Genomic DNA, 16,761 nt, shown 5'->3' on the forward strand with positions numbered 1-16,761 from the left:
AAATTATTTGAAAGCCCTCATTTCATTCTATCAGTAAACATTTTATTATTTGTGAAAAGTCATTAACTAAAATGTTATTCATAATTAAAGTTTCCAAACCCAGAAATTAATATTATTATTTGGACCTTTAAGTATTTTTATAAAATCATAGGTGTAGTTATAATTTTCTTGGTGTAATTTTTCATAACTAGAAAATAGCTTTGGTTATCAGAGTAATTTCACTATTGTGAAATGGAGAAAACTACTATCCTGTTAAATTTACAAGAGGCTTGGTAAATTTCCACGGCAGTGCACATGATATGAATAAAATAATCCACCCAGTTTTTTTTTTTAATTTCCCAATCATCTATCACACAGATAAACCAAATTATTAGTTGCTTCCCCATAATGTCATTGCCACTAATTTCAAAATTGTTCTCTTTATATATCAATAGGAATTCAGGTCCTAGTAAATGATACAGTAACTTCTCCATGGCAGAGTCATGATTAGCTATTTTTATCTTAATATATCAATGTAAAAATCCATAGAGTGCACTCATCCATTCCACATTTCAATGTCAAAGTCATTAATATGAGCAGATCTTACTGTTACAGTCACTCAGTGTGATTATTTAATGTCTGTAGTCATCCACATAATTTCTCTGTGTTAAAGTGTTAGTAAATATTCAGTGACTGAGTTCTTTCAAATGCTATTTTCTGAAGATTTACTTTTTTGTAGACTTGGATGACAACTTCGCCATGGAAAGAGCCTGCCACTGTTTAGAGTTCATCAATTGTAGTAGCTGACTTGATCTATTTGAACTATAAAAATAGTTATAGCAGAAGTTAATTTTCATCATTGTGTGTTTTGGCACTAAGAAATGTGAAGAAATATCAAGTTTAAATCAATGATGTCATGTCCATCACTGAACTAGACTACATCTTCAACCAATTTCAGAGAATGAGACTTCAAAAGTCTAGCATTACAAAAGAATACCAGCAATATAATGGTCAGTAATGTTACATAGTGTGTTTAGCTTTTCACTATGCAACTGTAGAATCCCTAATGATGATGAAACGCTTCCTAGTGATGCACTAAACATAAAATGTCACTACCCATACAACCAAGTATGAGAGGAGTGCCCATTAAAAAAATCATTTTGTAAGCAACTTCCTTTCCAACAGGAAAAACAGGTTACCCAAAACTGCAATGTTATACCGTACAGTGCACTCATTGGCACTTGAAGTGTTTGTTTCTATTTCATGAAGTAAACAAGGAATTTTTACATGTATCAGTGAACACCAACAATCAACTACTACCACCCCAGGAAGTTCAGCAATTCCAGTGAGAAGAAATGTAAAGCGACCATGTCATCTACAAGATTTTTTATTCCCAAGAAGCCTCAAGACCAAATTAGGATAACTAGTGCACGTATCAGCACCACCTCCAGTAGCAGTCCTTGCAGCAAAAACAGAAACCACCTCAACATCGACCACGCAAGTAAAATGACCAGAGAGATGGAGAACTGCCCCTTTTCACCATCAGGACATTTTCGTATGACCAATGGAAAAAACCAACTCACGCTTCTAGATGAGAATGTAGATTTCTCACACAATTTAAATTCAGGAATAAAGGTTAGTGGTCAACCAAGTACAATCAGAACAAACCTAAAATCTCACCATGTCACTCTTCTTCATCAGAATATACAGTCACTTAGGAATAAAGTAAGAGAGCTTGAAATCTTGCTATCAAGTGAACTCAGATACGTTAATATACTGTGTTAATTGAACACTGGCTGAAAGAAAATGAGTTAAAGACAGTGAAAATAACGTATTTTGTGTTAGCAGCACAAACTTGTAGAATTCAGTTTACACATGGAGGGAACTGCATATATATAAAGAAAGATATCGAAATTAAACAACTTAGACAATGTTGAATCCTTAAACACTGAGAAAGATTTTGAAATATCAGGCATAGAAATTCCAGCATTCAAGTTAATTGTAATATGTTTATATAGATCTCCAGATACCCACCTAAAAAAATTCAATACTCGGCTTGATACTTTACTAAATAAAGTAGTACCAAATCGAAAAACAGTTCTTCTATGTGGAGACCTAAATGTAGATTTTAATAAGCGAAGCAATTCAAAATCTAAGCTGATGAACATACTAACAGCCAATAATTTGGAGATTACAATTCACTCCTCACTGGAGAAACGAATCATTCTAGCACTACCATAGACCAAATAATAATAAGCTACAAAGCAAAATTTAAATCAGTTGTAATTAAAGCTGGACTGGCAGACCATCATGCACAGGCTATAAGCTTTTGTGTAAACACCAATCCATCCTATAATTATATGAGGAAGACTACACACATGGGCAGAAGTTTCAGTAATGCTGCAGTACAAACATTCCAGAATTATCTCCAACAAGAATCATGGGAGATAGTGTATAGTACAGAAAATATTTCTGATAAGTTTCAGAGATTCATGAACATTTTTAAATATTATTTTGATCTTGCTTTTCCATTGAAAGCCAAAACAACGCAAACCACTAAAAGCAACAAGTGGATTACTAGTGGTATAAGGAAATCTTGTGCTAGAAAACGGTAACTTCACAATATTGCAAGAAGCTACAGCACAACTCAGGAGTTTGATAGTTACTTTAAAAAATATAAATCTATCTTAAATAAAATAATAAAGGAGGCAAAGAAACGAGGCAATGACAAATACATAGAAGATGCTTCAAACAGAACCAAAGCACTCTGGCAAGTTGTAAAAAAAGAAACCAAATCTTACAAAAGTAGAGTTAATAATATAGTATTAAAGGCTGGCTTGGAAAACATTAATAACCCACAGGAAGTAGCTAATATGGATAATGACTATTTTATAAATGTAACAGAGAAAATGCTGCAACAGACTTCTAATAGAAAATAGCATACAGAAACTGGGAAAAAAGTATCAAGCAGATCATTGTTTCGGTACCCAACAAATGTAGAAGTAGTACAGGTTACAATAAAAAGTCTCAAAATGAAACACTCTGCAGGTGTAGATGATATGCCTGATTTCATTATAAAGAAGTGTGGGGACATGATTACTGAGCCCTTAACCCACCTATGTAACCTATCTTTTGCTACAGGAACTTTTCCTTCATGTTTGAAAGTAGCAAAAGTAAAGCCATTATACAAGAAAGGAAACAAAGATATTTCCAACTACAGACCACTGGCACTTGTGTCTGTTTTCTCAAAAATATTATAAAGACTTTTCAATAAGAGGCTAACAGACTTCTTAGAGGTATATGGCATTCTTTCAGAATCTCAACATGGATTTAGAGCAAACCGCTCAACCAAACCTGCAGTTCACTCGTTTCTATTAGAGGCACTGATAGCATTAGTCAACAAAAAACATACCATGGGCATATTTTTAGATTTGTCAAAGGCATTTGACACCATAAATCATGACAAATTACTACGCAAGCTAGAAAATCTTGGCATTAGGGGAACAGCTAACAATTGGCTCAGCTCTTATCTTAAGAACAGGGAACAATATGTGGAAATAGATCAAGAAAGGGACAATGTCATTAGGAAATATAATTCCAAGCTACTGACTGTTAAATATGGAGTGCCACAAGGATCAGTAATGGGTCCTGTTCTGTTCTTACTCTATGTAAATGACCTAAACATAAGCAATGACAGCATTAAAATATTTCAATTTGCTGATGATATGAGTGTTCTAATTACAGGAAACTCAGAAGAAACTCTTGTAAAAAACATAAAAGAAGCCACTGACAGGCTAACATGTTACTTTGATGAAAATGACTCAATAATAAACACTGAAAAAACTGTAGCTATGGATATACACAAAGCACAAACAAAAAATCTGATATCACCCAATCTTGGGCTATACAGACAGACAATTGCTAAAACAGCCTGTACCAAATTTCTTGGACTTCATCTACAAGACAACTTGAAATGGAAAGCACATATTGAGCAACTGAACAAAAAATTAAGTACTTCTTGTTTTGTGCTGTGTACTTTAAAAAATTGTACCAGCTACAACACCCTTCAGTGTGTATATTATGCAGTTGTACACTCTCACCTCCGGTATGGGATTATGTTCTGGGGAAATTCTGGAGATGCTATCAAAAGATTCAAAATTTAAAAAAAAATTATAAGAATAATGGAGGGGGTAGATAATCGCAAATCATGTATACCAATATTTCAAAAAAGGATGATCCTGACAGTTCCTTGCATATATATACTTGAAAATATAATGTATTTAAAGCAAAACTTGCATACAAAAAGACCACTCATCACTCAAAATCACACAATACACAGCTATGATACAAGACAAAAATTGGATGTACATGTTCAAAGTGCCAACACAAAGTTATTTCGAAACAGCCTTATTCATCCTAGTATCAAACTATACAATGCCTTACCAGATACCATTAAACACATATAAAACATTGGTCACTTCAAATCTAAACTGAAGTCGTACTTGGTTGATCACTCCTTTTACACAGTAAACGAATACCTACGAAACTAAATTTTTGTGTGTTCTCCCAATGTAGTCTCATTCAGAAGAACATTTGTATTTTATCTCTCTGTATATAGCGTAACAACATTTATTTAAGTATTCATCATTAATTGATATATTAATGTGTGTTATTATGTACAAAGGAATATTATATGTAAAACTGTTAATATTAACAAAAAATCCAAACATCTCTTGCACATTGTGCAGCTGTAGATGAAAATGGATCAATAAATAAATAAATCAATCAATCACTCCATTTTGTAAAGAATTCTATTCTTCATATACAAGATATGCCTGTAAGAGTTACTGTTAAGTCAATTATAAGTTCATCAGGCAAATTTAGGAAAACTTAAATTACAAATAGGGACTAGATGCCTATACAAAAAGTTAATATACACATTTTACAATGAAATTATAGAGGAGTATACATACTAATGCAATGAGTTTGTTGAGGCAATGAATCCATAAACAATAAACACATTCCAAGTACAGGAAACCTTGGTTAAATAGTGTTATACTGCTGAAGGCTAAATAGAATAAATAAAAAAGTACATAAAACCTTTCACTGCATTTGCATAACTTTCTGGATGAAAATTATCTTTCACAGATGAATAATATTGAATTCAGTTTGTGTTAATCACCAAAATTTTAATTAATTCAGGGATAAGCATTATAGCTCTTGGATCAAACATAATTCCTTCCTTTCGACAAAATGGTAGCATGTTATAATAATAGTATTTCTTCGGGCTAGTACAAACAGTAACAGAACACTGCTGTTGTAAATGAGAGCAGTAACACTTGCACCAGATCTACATCCACGAAGGTGCTATCCAGCATAAATATTTTGTGATATGTACCTAAGACAAAGAGCTACAAAAAAGGACTCTGGGTTAAGTAGATATAAGCTTGTGTAGGAAGGACTCACGACAGGACATGATACAAGAAAACCTACCATTAAGATTAATCAAATATGTGTAATAAGATACCTGATCACAATAGCATTACTTCACAACAAACAAAAATTTATGAATAAACACAAGTGGTAGAACAGCCTGCCTCGATATTTTAAGAGCAGTAACTGAAATTCATACAGGTAGTGAATAAGCAACATGGATTGTGAACTTCTCAGTACTTTATGGCATAGTCAAAAATAAAAGAACTTTGATTGTACAACTGAGAGATAGCAGAATCCAAAAACTGAATCTTACAATACTACAAGTGGCACCAGTTGCACATATGTTGCAGTAAACCATACATTAAATCATGATCTCAGTTTCAGATATCAGTATGAGTGATTGACACTTACAATGAAAATCAAATTATGTGCATTTCATGTACTCATGTAGAACAGACAAATATTGTTTGAGTAAACATTTTAAAATCTCACTTGTCATGACCATGTAGTATGACAGAAAGTGGTTGCAAATATCTTTGTATGACTGCTTTCACATTTGCCCTGGCCTTTCATGGGATGGGAGATTCCAATCTTAGCATTTTAAGAAAAGTAAATTGTGTGGTTGCCTTGGTCTTAAATCAGTATTTATGTCTCCAAGAATATATATCCTTTACTTAGACCATTTTGCAAAAAATAAGTTAATTTTCTCCAAGGACTGCCCAAATGCTTCAAATATTAGGTTCTGGCATACAGTAAAAAATATAGTTATGATTTGTAACATGGGTTATAACAGTGCAACTGCTTCACTGCATTTTTTAGGCTTGTATCGTCCACACTAAGGACACTGTATTGCACAAGTACTCTAAGCCCACCTACCTGATTTATGTAGTCTCTTCTATGATGCCTCTTCGGTAGCACATCATTCTGAAGTCATAAAATGGAAAATCTTAAAGAGTTCAGGATGGTTTTTGCTCAAAAATGTACAACCCATCACAATTTTGGTTTCACTTTTTCATATATTGTCTTCAACATCCCACTGGTGGATGATGACCAATTTCTTAACGTCGTGTGAAAAAAAAGTACTACTGAGGACTATAATTATTAACAATAATTTTGTTAGTAAAAAGTGTAGTGATCTAGGACTTTGAATAGTGTATGGAATCATTTTATGCATCTACATTGACACTAATCCGTTTATTGGTACAAACGCAATAATGAACATCATGGAAGATCACACAATTTTCATAACTAATGGCTCAATCAGTTAATGAAGTATGCCACCATGTGCATAAAAATTGGGGTAATACAAGTACAGCACTCAGAGATGAAATTTAATAAGCACAAAGTCAAAATTTGCAATGTTAAATGTGTCTTACTTCTGAATTTTAATGATAATTATCTTGTAAGTTAAGTTTTTGCACAAAATTTTAACTATATCCTTTCTTTCAGGAGTGCTAGTTCTGCCAGGTTCGCAGCAGAGCTTCTGTAAAGTTTGGAAGGTAGGAGACGAGATACTGGCAGAAATAAAGCTGTGAGTACCGGGCGTGAGACGTGCTTCGGTAGCTCAGATGGTAGAGCACTTGCCCGTGAAAGGCAAAGGGCCCGAGTTCGAGTCTCGGTCGGGCACACAGTTTTAATCTGCCAGGAAGTTTCATATCAGTGCACACTCCGCTGCAGAGTGAAAATTTCATTCTTTAACTATGTTACTGAAAAGTAGGAATGCTAGTCTTTACAATGACTGATATCATCCTTACCAAAGCTATTTATTAGCTCAAAATATTTTCACTGCTATTTACTATAGTAAAATTTTTAATCAGACATAACCTTTAATTAACATGGTTTTAAAGTAACTAATTGTATTTTTGCTGTCGGATACTGAGACCACAACTGTAACAATGAAACCTGAACTAAATAACAAATGGGCAGATTTATGCCTACATCACATACAAATATTACTGAAAATCAGAACCAAAAGACACCCAGAGACAGAAAAGGAAGAGAAAAAATTATTGGCAGTAGTTGGGGAGTAATTAGGGCAGGTGGTGGATGCCAGCTCGATATGCTGCAGTAAGACAAGGACCATCCCCTGTGATATGTACAGTTGTAGCTCATCTTCACTGAGCCAGTGTTTATTCACACATAATGTAGTCTTCTTGTTTACACCTAACAGAATACTAAGAATACCAATTTTATTTTTTAATGACCTGACATTTATATATACAAGTAATCATGAGTCATCACCACAAAGGGGTAAAGGTGGATTCTTAGGCAGCAGTACATCATTGTCTTCTGTTATAAGGACATTGCATACATACAGCAGCAGCTAGCTCCCTGATTGCATTGAATCCAGATGCTCCCATCAAAGTAATTTGTTCAGAACCACCCATAAAAAAATCACTGTTCCTTTCTTGTTCTTTCAGACGCTCATACAATGACTTCTTTGTTTTCATCCAAATCTGTGTATTTGCTTTTTTGCAATGTCCTACTAATATAATTGAACATTTGTAATACTGTTCTATCAAAGAAATGTAGTTGTTTCCTTTTTCATGGAGTTGTCTTTGCATTTGTAGCAGTAACAGTAAATATGAAAACATGGCCAAAGAATGTAATATTTAAATTTCTTGTCATTGCAAGGAATATAAACAAACAGTGATATACTAAAGTCATGTACCAGTTAGATCTTCTCAACTATTTATCATGAAATAAACTAGAACTATTTATTGTATGTGGGTAAAAGACAGTACGACATTCCCCCACTGCATGTTTTGTAGATTACGTACAATGTATGTCGTGCACTCATGAAATACTTGTTTGTTATTCCATATGTGCTTTCTGAATTTACCTTACAGTTCATTTTTATAGCAAAAAGTGCACTAAATATGGTATGAACATAGACATCATGCTGCTCTACAGATCAATATGTTACACCTAGCTCCAAATAGCTTGGCAGCCACACTGCCCCAGGTGTGTGTACCTTTTTGTTATGAAGTAGTGACCATCTTAGTATGCAGTAATCTGCTGAACAGTGTGCTTAGTACACTATCAGCAGTTGCATTAATTGTTAATGGGGTGATTTTTCTTATTGTGCAACTTCAGACAGTTATGTTATTAGTCATACTGGGATGAGCTGTCCGTACGATCTTTTGCAGACTCGCTAACTGTAGCTTACGTGTTCTGCTTTTGAGTAGGCCTCATTCATTGAACCGAATCCATCCTAGCAGATAGAGCTCACACACAATGAAACCCCCACCACTTCCACTGTACCCACCCATACAATACTATCTGCGCAGGTGTGGGAGTGTGGCGCCAATGAGGTCGACACCAGTATAGATCTGAGTGTCGTCTTTGAACTAAGCTAAACATTATCTTTGTGCAGTTCCGCCATCCAGTTCTTTGTAAGCCTTGCTTGTGTAAAGAGGTGAATAAATGAACTCCTGATAATAAGGTGTTGTTTGGTGTAACTGACCCGAGCATCCACCTCACTGGTGAACCCGAGTTGTGATGTCTTCTGTTTTCGCCGTTTTACTGTGTCCGCTGCCTCCGCATTGGTTATTTTTGCGTGTATTGCATCAACACAACATTCGAACAATGGCTTCGGCCCAACGCCGAACGCCGGATTTTGTGATCGACGTGCATCGTGTTGCGGGCGATGTACACCCACCAGGACTGCAACACGATGCCTCTCACTCGACGAGTACGCCGATTTCGCCGGACGTTTGCGAGCCTGCAAAAATAAGTGAGGTTAGGAGAGTGCATGACTCCGGCTATCAGACGCCTTTGTTCCCACCACATGAGCCCTCCCTCATTGACTGTGCAGTTATCTCTTACGGATATCCATGCAGAGTGGGACCAAAGCCGATTTCTGTAAATGCTTCGTTGGACAACCTACCACCGCCAGGACAACGATTTGCCACGCTGCAGTCTGTGCAGTGGCACGCGGATTCCTGCCACGTGGCTGGAACTGCTTTGTTCACAGGTCAACCTCCTCAGCATCCGACCGAGCCCGCACCTGCCTCGGTTGAGCATCAGCCCATGCCTTCCTGCTTCAATACCTCGGCCTGAAACACAAACAATAGCTTGTTATCTGTGCCTGACCTCCATTTCCGTCCTACTGCTACGCCTCAGTGTTATGTGCCACGACATTCACCTTGTCTCCGCACCGTTTTGAGTGGAGTGACTATGAACAGTGAACATTCACACATTCCGTCCAGCATTCGACATTAATTTTTTCACTGAGCCTCTGGACAGCCCACACCTCCGCAGCCTCCCTGCAACACAGGTGGCTCCGGCTCTGATCGTACATTGAGCTTTCTGCGGACTAGCATGCGTTTTCAAACTTTGAACTTTTTCTCACCTGTTGCCCCCACACTGGCTCCAGTCGAGCTTCCGCTACCGTTCTCGGCACATCTCGGTGCCTCAGCCACGTCGGTCTTCCACGACACGTCAATCCGAACACACTCACAACGTGTTGAACTTCCGCCCGCAATCGACACATTACGGTGTCTCAACCACGTCGGCCTTCCGTATCACGACGGATCGCACTCAACCACAACGCGTCACCTTCACGCTGCCATCCAACCAGCCGTCATCACCACATACCCTGGAGACACACTCTCCTGGAATACTGCAGCAACAGCAGCTCATTTCAGGCAGTGCCCCGATGAATTCAACTCAACCTGTTCTTCCGAACATTCTACAATGCTTCCAGAATGAGATTTTCACTCTGCAGCGGAGTGTGCGCTGACATGAAACTTCCTGGCAGATTAAAACTGTGTGCCCGACCGAGACTCGAACTCGGGACCTTTGCCTTTCGCGGGCAAGTGCTCTACCAACTGAGCTACCGAAGCACGACTCACGCCCGGTACTCACAGCTTTACTTCTGCCAGTACCTCGTCTCCTACCTTCCAAACTTTACAGAAGCTCTCCTGCGAACCTAGCAGAACTAGCACTCCTGAAAGAAAGGATATTGCGGAGACATGGCTTAGCCACAGCCTGGGGGATGTTTCCAGAATGAGATTTTCACTCTGCAGCGGAGTGTGCGCTGATATGAAACTTCCTGGCAGATTAAAACTGTGTGCCCGACCGAGACTCGAACTCGGGACCTTTGCCTTTCGCGGGCAAGTGCTCTACCAACTGAGCTACCGAAGCACGACTCACGCCCGGTACTCACAGCTTTACTTCTGCCAGTACCTCGTCTCCTACCTTCCAAACTTTACAGAAGCTCTCCTGCGAACCTAGCAGAACTAGCACTCCTGAAAGAAAGGATATTGCGGAGACATGGCTTAGCCACAGCCTGGGGGATGTTTCCAGAATGAGATTTTCACTCTGCAGCGGAGTGTGCGCTGATATGAAACTTCCTGGCAGATTAAAACTGTGTGCCCGACCGAGACTCGAACTCGGGACCTTTGCCTTTCGCGGGCAAGTGCTCTACCAACTGAGCTATCGAAGCACGACTCACGCCCGGTACTCACAGCTTTACTTCTGCCAGTACCTCGTCTCCTACCTTCCAGACTTTACAGAAGCTCTCCTGCGAACCTAGCAGAACTAGCACTCCTGAAAGAAAGGATATTGTGGAGACATGGCTTAGCCACAGCCTGGGGGATGTTTCCAGAATGAGATTTTCACTCTGCAGCGGAGTGTGCGCTGATATGAAACTTCCTGGCAGATTAAAACTGTGTGCCCGACCGAGACTCGAACTCGGGACCTTTGCCTTTCGCGGGCAAGTGCTCTACCAACTGAGCTACCGAAGCACGACTCACGCCCGGTACTCACAGCTTTACTTCTGCCAGTACCTCGTCTCCTACCTTCCAAACTTTACAGAAGCTCTCCTGCGAACCTAGCAGAACTAGCACTCCTGAAAGAAAGGATATTGCGGAGACACGGCTTAGCCACAGCCTGGGGGATGTTTCCAGAATGAGATTTTCACTCTGCAGCGGAGTGTGTGCTGATATGAAACTTCCTGGCAGATTAAAACTGTGTGCCCGACCGAGACTCGAACTCGGGACCAGGCTGTGGCTAAGCCATGTCTCCGCAATATCCTTTCTTTCAGGAGTGCTAGTTCTGATAGGTTCGCGGGAGAGCTTCTGTAAAGTTTGGAAGGTAGGAGACGAGGTACTGGCAGAAGTAAAGCTGTGAGTACCGGGCGTGAGTCGTGCTTCGGTAGCTCAGTTGGTAGAGCACTTGCCCGCGAAAGGCAAAGGTCCTGAGTTCGAGTCTCGGTCGGGCACACAGTTTTAATCTGCCAGGAAGTTTCGTATCAGCGCACACTCCGCTGCAGAGTGAAAATCTCATTCTGGAAACATCCCCCAGGCTGTGGCTAAGCCATGTCTCCGCAATATCCTTTCTTTCAGGAGTGCTAGTTCTGCTAGGTACGCAGGAGAGCTTCTGTAAAGTTTGGAAGGTAGGAGACGAGGTACTGGCAGAAGTAAAGCTGTGAGTACCGGGCGTGAGTCGTGCTTCGGTAGCTCAGTTGGTAGAGCACTTTCCCGCGAAAGGCAAAGGTCCCGAGTTCGAGTCTCGGTCGGGCACACAGTTTTAATCTGCCAGGAAGTTTCATATCAGCGCACACTCCGCTGCAGAGTGAAAATCTCATTCTGGAAACATCCCCCAGGCTGTGGCTAAGCCATGTCTCCACAATATCCTTTCTTTCAGGAGTGCTAGTTCTGCTAGGTTCGCAGGAGAGCTTCTGTAAAGTTTGGAAGGTAGGAGACGAGGTACTGGCAGAAGTAAAGCTGTGAGTACCGGGCGTGAGTCGTGCTTCGGTAGCTCAGTTGGTAGAGCACTTGCCCGCGAAAGGCAAAGGTCCCGAGTTCGAGTCTCGGTCGGGCACACAGTTTTAATCTGCCAGGAAGTTTCATTCTACAATGCTTACCGACGCTGCCGCCGTTCAATCCCGACAGGGCAACAGCCTGGTTCAACATTGTGGACGAAGTGTTCGACCATTTCAAACTCGACGAATCAACCAGATTTCTGTGCCTTATTACCCACCTGCACGACCAGGAGCGATATACTGCTTGACTCCTCGGTGAAGGTATGTTCTCGAAACTTCAACAAAAGCCTGTACTGAGCTACTGAGCGTCTCTCTTGCACAGTCTTCCACTGGAGTTTATCTATCACCTCTCTAACGCTTCCGTGATTACTAAATGATCCTGTAATGAAGCACGCTGCTCTCCATTGGATCTACTCTATCTCTTCTATCTACCCCATCTGGTACGGATCCCATACCAGTGAGCAGTATTCAAGCAGTGGGTGAACAAGTTTACTGTAGCCTACTTCCTTTGTTTTCGTTCTGCATTTCCTTAGGATTCTTCAGATGAATCTCAGTCTGGCATCTGCTTTACCAACGATTAATTTTATATGGTCATTCCAGTTTAAATCACTCCCAATGCCTACTCTCAGACAATTTATGAAATTAACTGCTTTCAGTTGCTGACCTGCTATACTGTAGCTAAATGATAAAGGATCTTTCTTTCTACGTATTCGCAGCACATTACACTTGTCCACATTGAGATTGAATTGCCATTCCCTGCACCATGCGTCAATTCGTTGCAGATCCTCCTGCATTTCAGTACAATTTTCCATTGTTACAACCTCTCGATATACTACAGCATCCTCCGCAAAAAGCCTCAGTGAACTTCCAATGTTATCAACAAGGTCATTTATATATGTTGTGAATAGCAACGGTCCTACGACACTCCCCTGTGCCACACCTGAAATCACTCTTACTTCGGAAGACTTCTCTCCATTAAGAATGACATGCTGTGTTCTGTTATTTAGGAACTCTTCAATCCAATCACACGATTGGTCTGATAGTCCATATGCTCTTACTTTGTTGATTAAACAACTGTGGGGAACTGTATCGAACGCCTTGCGGAAGTCAAGAAACACGGCATCTACCTGGGAACCCGTGTCTATGGTCCTCTGAGTCTCATGGACGAATAGCGCAAGCTGGGTTTAACACGATCGTCTTTTTCGAAACCCATGCTGATTCCTACAGAGTAGATTTCTAGTCTCCAAAAAGTCATTATACTCGAACATAATATGTGTTCCAAAATTCTACAACTGATTGACGTTAAGAGATGTAGGTCCATAGTTCTGCACATCTGTTCGACGTCCCTTCTTGAAAACGGGGATGACCTGTGCCCTTTTCCAATCGTTTGGAATGCTACACTCTTCTAGAGACCTACGGTACACCACTGCAGGAAGAGGGCAAGTTCCTTCGCATACACTGTTTAAAATCGAACTGGTATATTTCGTATGATTTTTTTCTGTATTTTTAGTATCCGCACTATGTTTGTCGAGTTACCCCAAAAAACAATACCATACCTAATAATGGATTCGAAGTAGCTTGTATATGCTACTTTTCATGTGTCCATGTCAGTTGCAGTTGACAATATTTGCATTGCAAATGCAAAGCTGCTCAGTTTGTTTGCCAGGTATTCAATGTGTGCCTGCCAGCTCAAATTTTTATCAACATTTAAACCTAAGAATTTCACTGAGTTAACTTCTTCTATGCCTTGGTTGTTGTGTACAATTTTAATTTGCTCACATTTTGACTGTTTGGTTCTGAACTGCATCATGTGAGTCTTAGATATGTTTAGATTCAACCAATTTAGCTGAAACCAAGTTTTTAAGGTACTGAGGGTACTGATCACAGATTTGGGAATTTTTTCCGAGTCCTGATCTTCAACTAAGACAGAAGTATCATCTGCGAACAGAACTGATGGGGAGCTTATATTTAATGGTAAGTCATTAACATAAAAGAGAAATAGGACTGGGCCTAATATGGAGCTTTGTGGAACAAAATGGTTCAAATGGCTCTGAGCACTATGGGACTCAACTGCTGAGGTCATTAGTCCCCTAGAACTTAGAACTAGTTAAACCTAACTAACCTAAAGACATCACAAACATCCATGCCCGAGGCAGGATTCGAACCTGCGACCGTAGCGGTCTTGCGGTTCCAGACTGCAGCGCCTTTAACCGCACGGCCACTTCGGCCGGCTTTGTGGAACACCCTGAGATATATTTTCTAGTCAGAAAAATAATATGTGCCATTTGAAGAAATGCTAACTCTTTGCTTTTTGTTGGATAAGTAGGATTTAAGCCTTTGTAGAGCACTGCCGCTAATGACATACTTTTCAAGTTTGTAAACAAGCAATGTGTGGTTTATGGAATCAAACACCACTGTGAGGTCGCAGAAAATTCCTGCCACCTTATTTATCTTGTCTAATGATGTACTTATTTTCTCAATGAAACTGTTTACTGCCTCGATGGTGTTTTTACCCTGCTGAAAACCAAATTGTTCGTTTAGAGTAAGAGAATATTTTGCAATGAAGTTTTGGATTTGTGCAACAGCAAGTTTTTCAAATATTTTACATATGATTGGGAGAATCGAGATAAGACGATAATTGCCCATGATCTCTCTTGATCCCTTCTTGAAGAGTGGTCTGACTTCAGCATATTTCAGTACCTCTGGGAAACAGCCCTTTTCAAAACATTGATTTATTATCTGAGCTAGTGGGTTTGCAATTCTATTGTGTACCATTTTAATAACTTTGGTGGGTATTCCAACCCAACCTGCAGTTTTTTTTTGTTTCTTAATGTTAGAATAGCATTTTCTACACTCTCCACAGATACTTCTGAGAATTTGTAAAATTTTCAGAGTTTTCACCCAGGTCAAAGGGATTTACTTTGTTGTGATAATCTGTTACGTCTACATCAGACTTTGCTACATTTATAAAAAATTCATTAAAGTACTCTAGTATTTGAGTTGGATTTACGATAGTATTTTCTTCAATGTCAACTTTTCGAATTTATTGGTTACAGGCTTTAACACCTAACTCAGATTTAATGACAGACAGTACAGCCTTTGTCTTATTTTTATGTTTTAAAATTAGCCTATTATTTGCCAGTTGTTTAGCTGCCTTGACAACTCTTTTAAATATGGTTTTATAGAGTCTAACATATTTAATGAAATCAATATCTTTATTATATTTTAGTTCTCTGTGCAGTTGCCTTTTCCTTACAATGAAAATTGGTGTGCCGTGGATAATCCACTTTACTGTATTTGTTATTTTAATGCTGCAGAGTCTAGGTGGAAATGTTTCATTTAAGTCTCCAAGAAAACTATTTAGGAATTTCTCAAAGTTACTTCACTTGAGTTACAATAATCAAAAGTCCATGTTTTATCTCTCTACTTCTCACTAAATGTTTGAAAGTTTTCTTTGCTAAAGTTCGTGCTCATATGGGTTCTCATATATGAAATGTTTCTGTCTGTCTGTGGCAGCTCAATGAACAGTGCACAATGATCTGAAATACCTAGACCTAGACAAAATTTATACACACCTTCATATACATAATTGGTTAGAACATTGTCAATGCATGTTGCTGACTGCCCATTCTCTCTGGTAGATTCAAAGAAATTCAATTTGAAACCATATTTCTTTACTAAGTTAGTGAAACTTGAAGCGTGGCTATTATAACATGTGATATCAATATTAAAATCAGCAGCTACTACAGCTTTTTTCTTTTTTTTCTGCAAAGGTCTTCTGACATAATTTGAAGCTTAGATAGGAATAGTTCTGTTGTTAACATCCCTGGAATTCTGTATATTGAGATTATTATAACATTTGCTATTGAGTCCACTATTTCTACACAACAGCTCTAGAACACACATTCTTCATTTAAATAAATAAAACAGTTTTTGGTCTCATAATTTGTATCACTATGTAGAAGTATACATGAGCCTCCATGTGACTTGTTTCTTCTACAAAAGGTACTTGCTAATCTGAAGTTCCCTATTCTGTTTAGAATTTTAATTGTGTCTTCAGTAAACCAGTGCTCATTTAAACAAACAACTTTAATATTTGCACATTCTGACAGATGATTTCCAGTTCATCTGTTTTGGAGCTTTTATTGTTAGAAGCATCAGTGTTTAAGCCATTTATATTCCGGTGGAAGGCATACCTACTTTGATTAGCACTTACAGGATTTAGCACATTTCCTGCCGGATAATGGTTGGGTTCTGTCTTTCTTAATGCTACACTAGTTTTTTCACCCCCATCACTACTTATAAGTTTCCCTTATTTTTTATGATCTGGCAAGTATCTATGAACATCTTATTGAATATTTTTCAGCCCAACCTATTCAGATGTAGACTAGCTTTGGCAAGACACTTTGCACTTAGAAATTTGTTGGGATCAGTGAAAGCGACTCCTAGTTTATTGCACTGTTATTTAATATTGCCGTTTATTCTCTGCACATAGCTGTCACTCACCGATCTTCTGTACACAATGCCACTTATTATTATTCTGGAATTTGGATAGAGTCTTCTGGGCAGTCGGATGA

At 38.9% G+C, this 16,761-nt stretch overlaps 1 non-coding gene across 1 annotated transcript; it reads right to left on the bottom strand.

Annotated features, from left to right (window-relative positions):
* Positions 1–10,790: 10,790 nt before the first annotated feature.
* Trnas-cga (transfer RNA serine (anticodon CGA)) lies at positions 10,791–10,865 on the bottom strand. The gene has a single exon. It is a non-coding gene; the product is annotated as a tRNA-Ser (tRNA).
* Positions 10,866–16,761: the final 5,896 nt, after the last annotated feature.

The sequence above is a fragment of the Schistocerca nitens genome, chromosome 3, assembly GCF_023898315.1.
Source record: "Schistocerca nitens isolate TAMUIC-IGC-003100 chromosome 3, iqSchNite1.1, whole genome shotgun sequence".
Classification (NCBI taxonomy): domain Eukaryota; kingdom Metazoa; phylum Arthropoda; class Insecta; order Orthoptera; family Acrididae; genus Schistocerca; species Schistocerca nitens.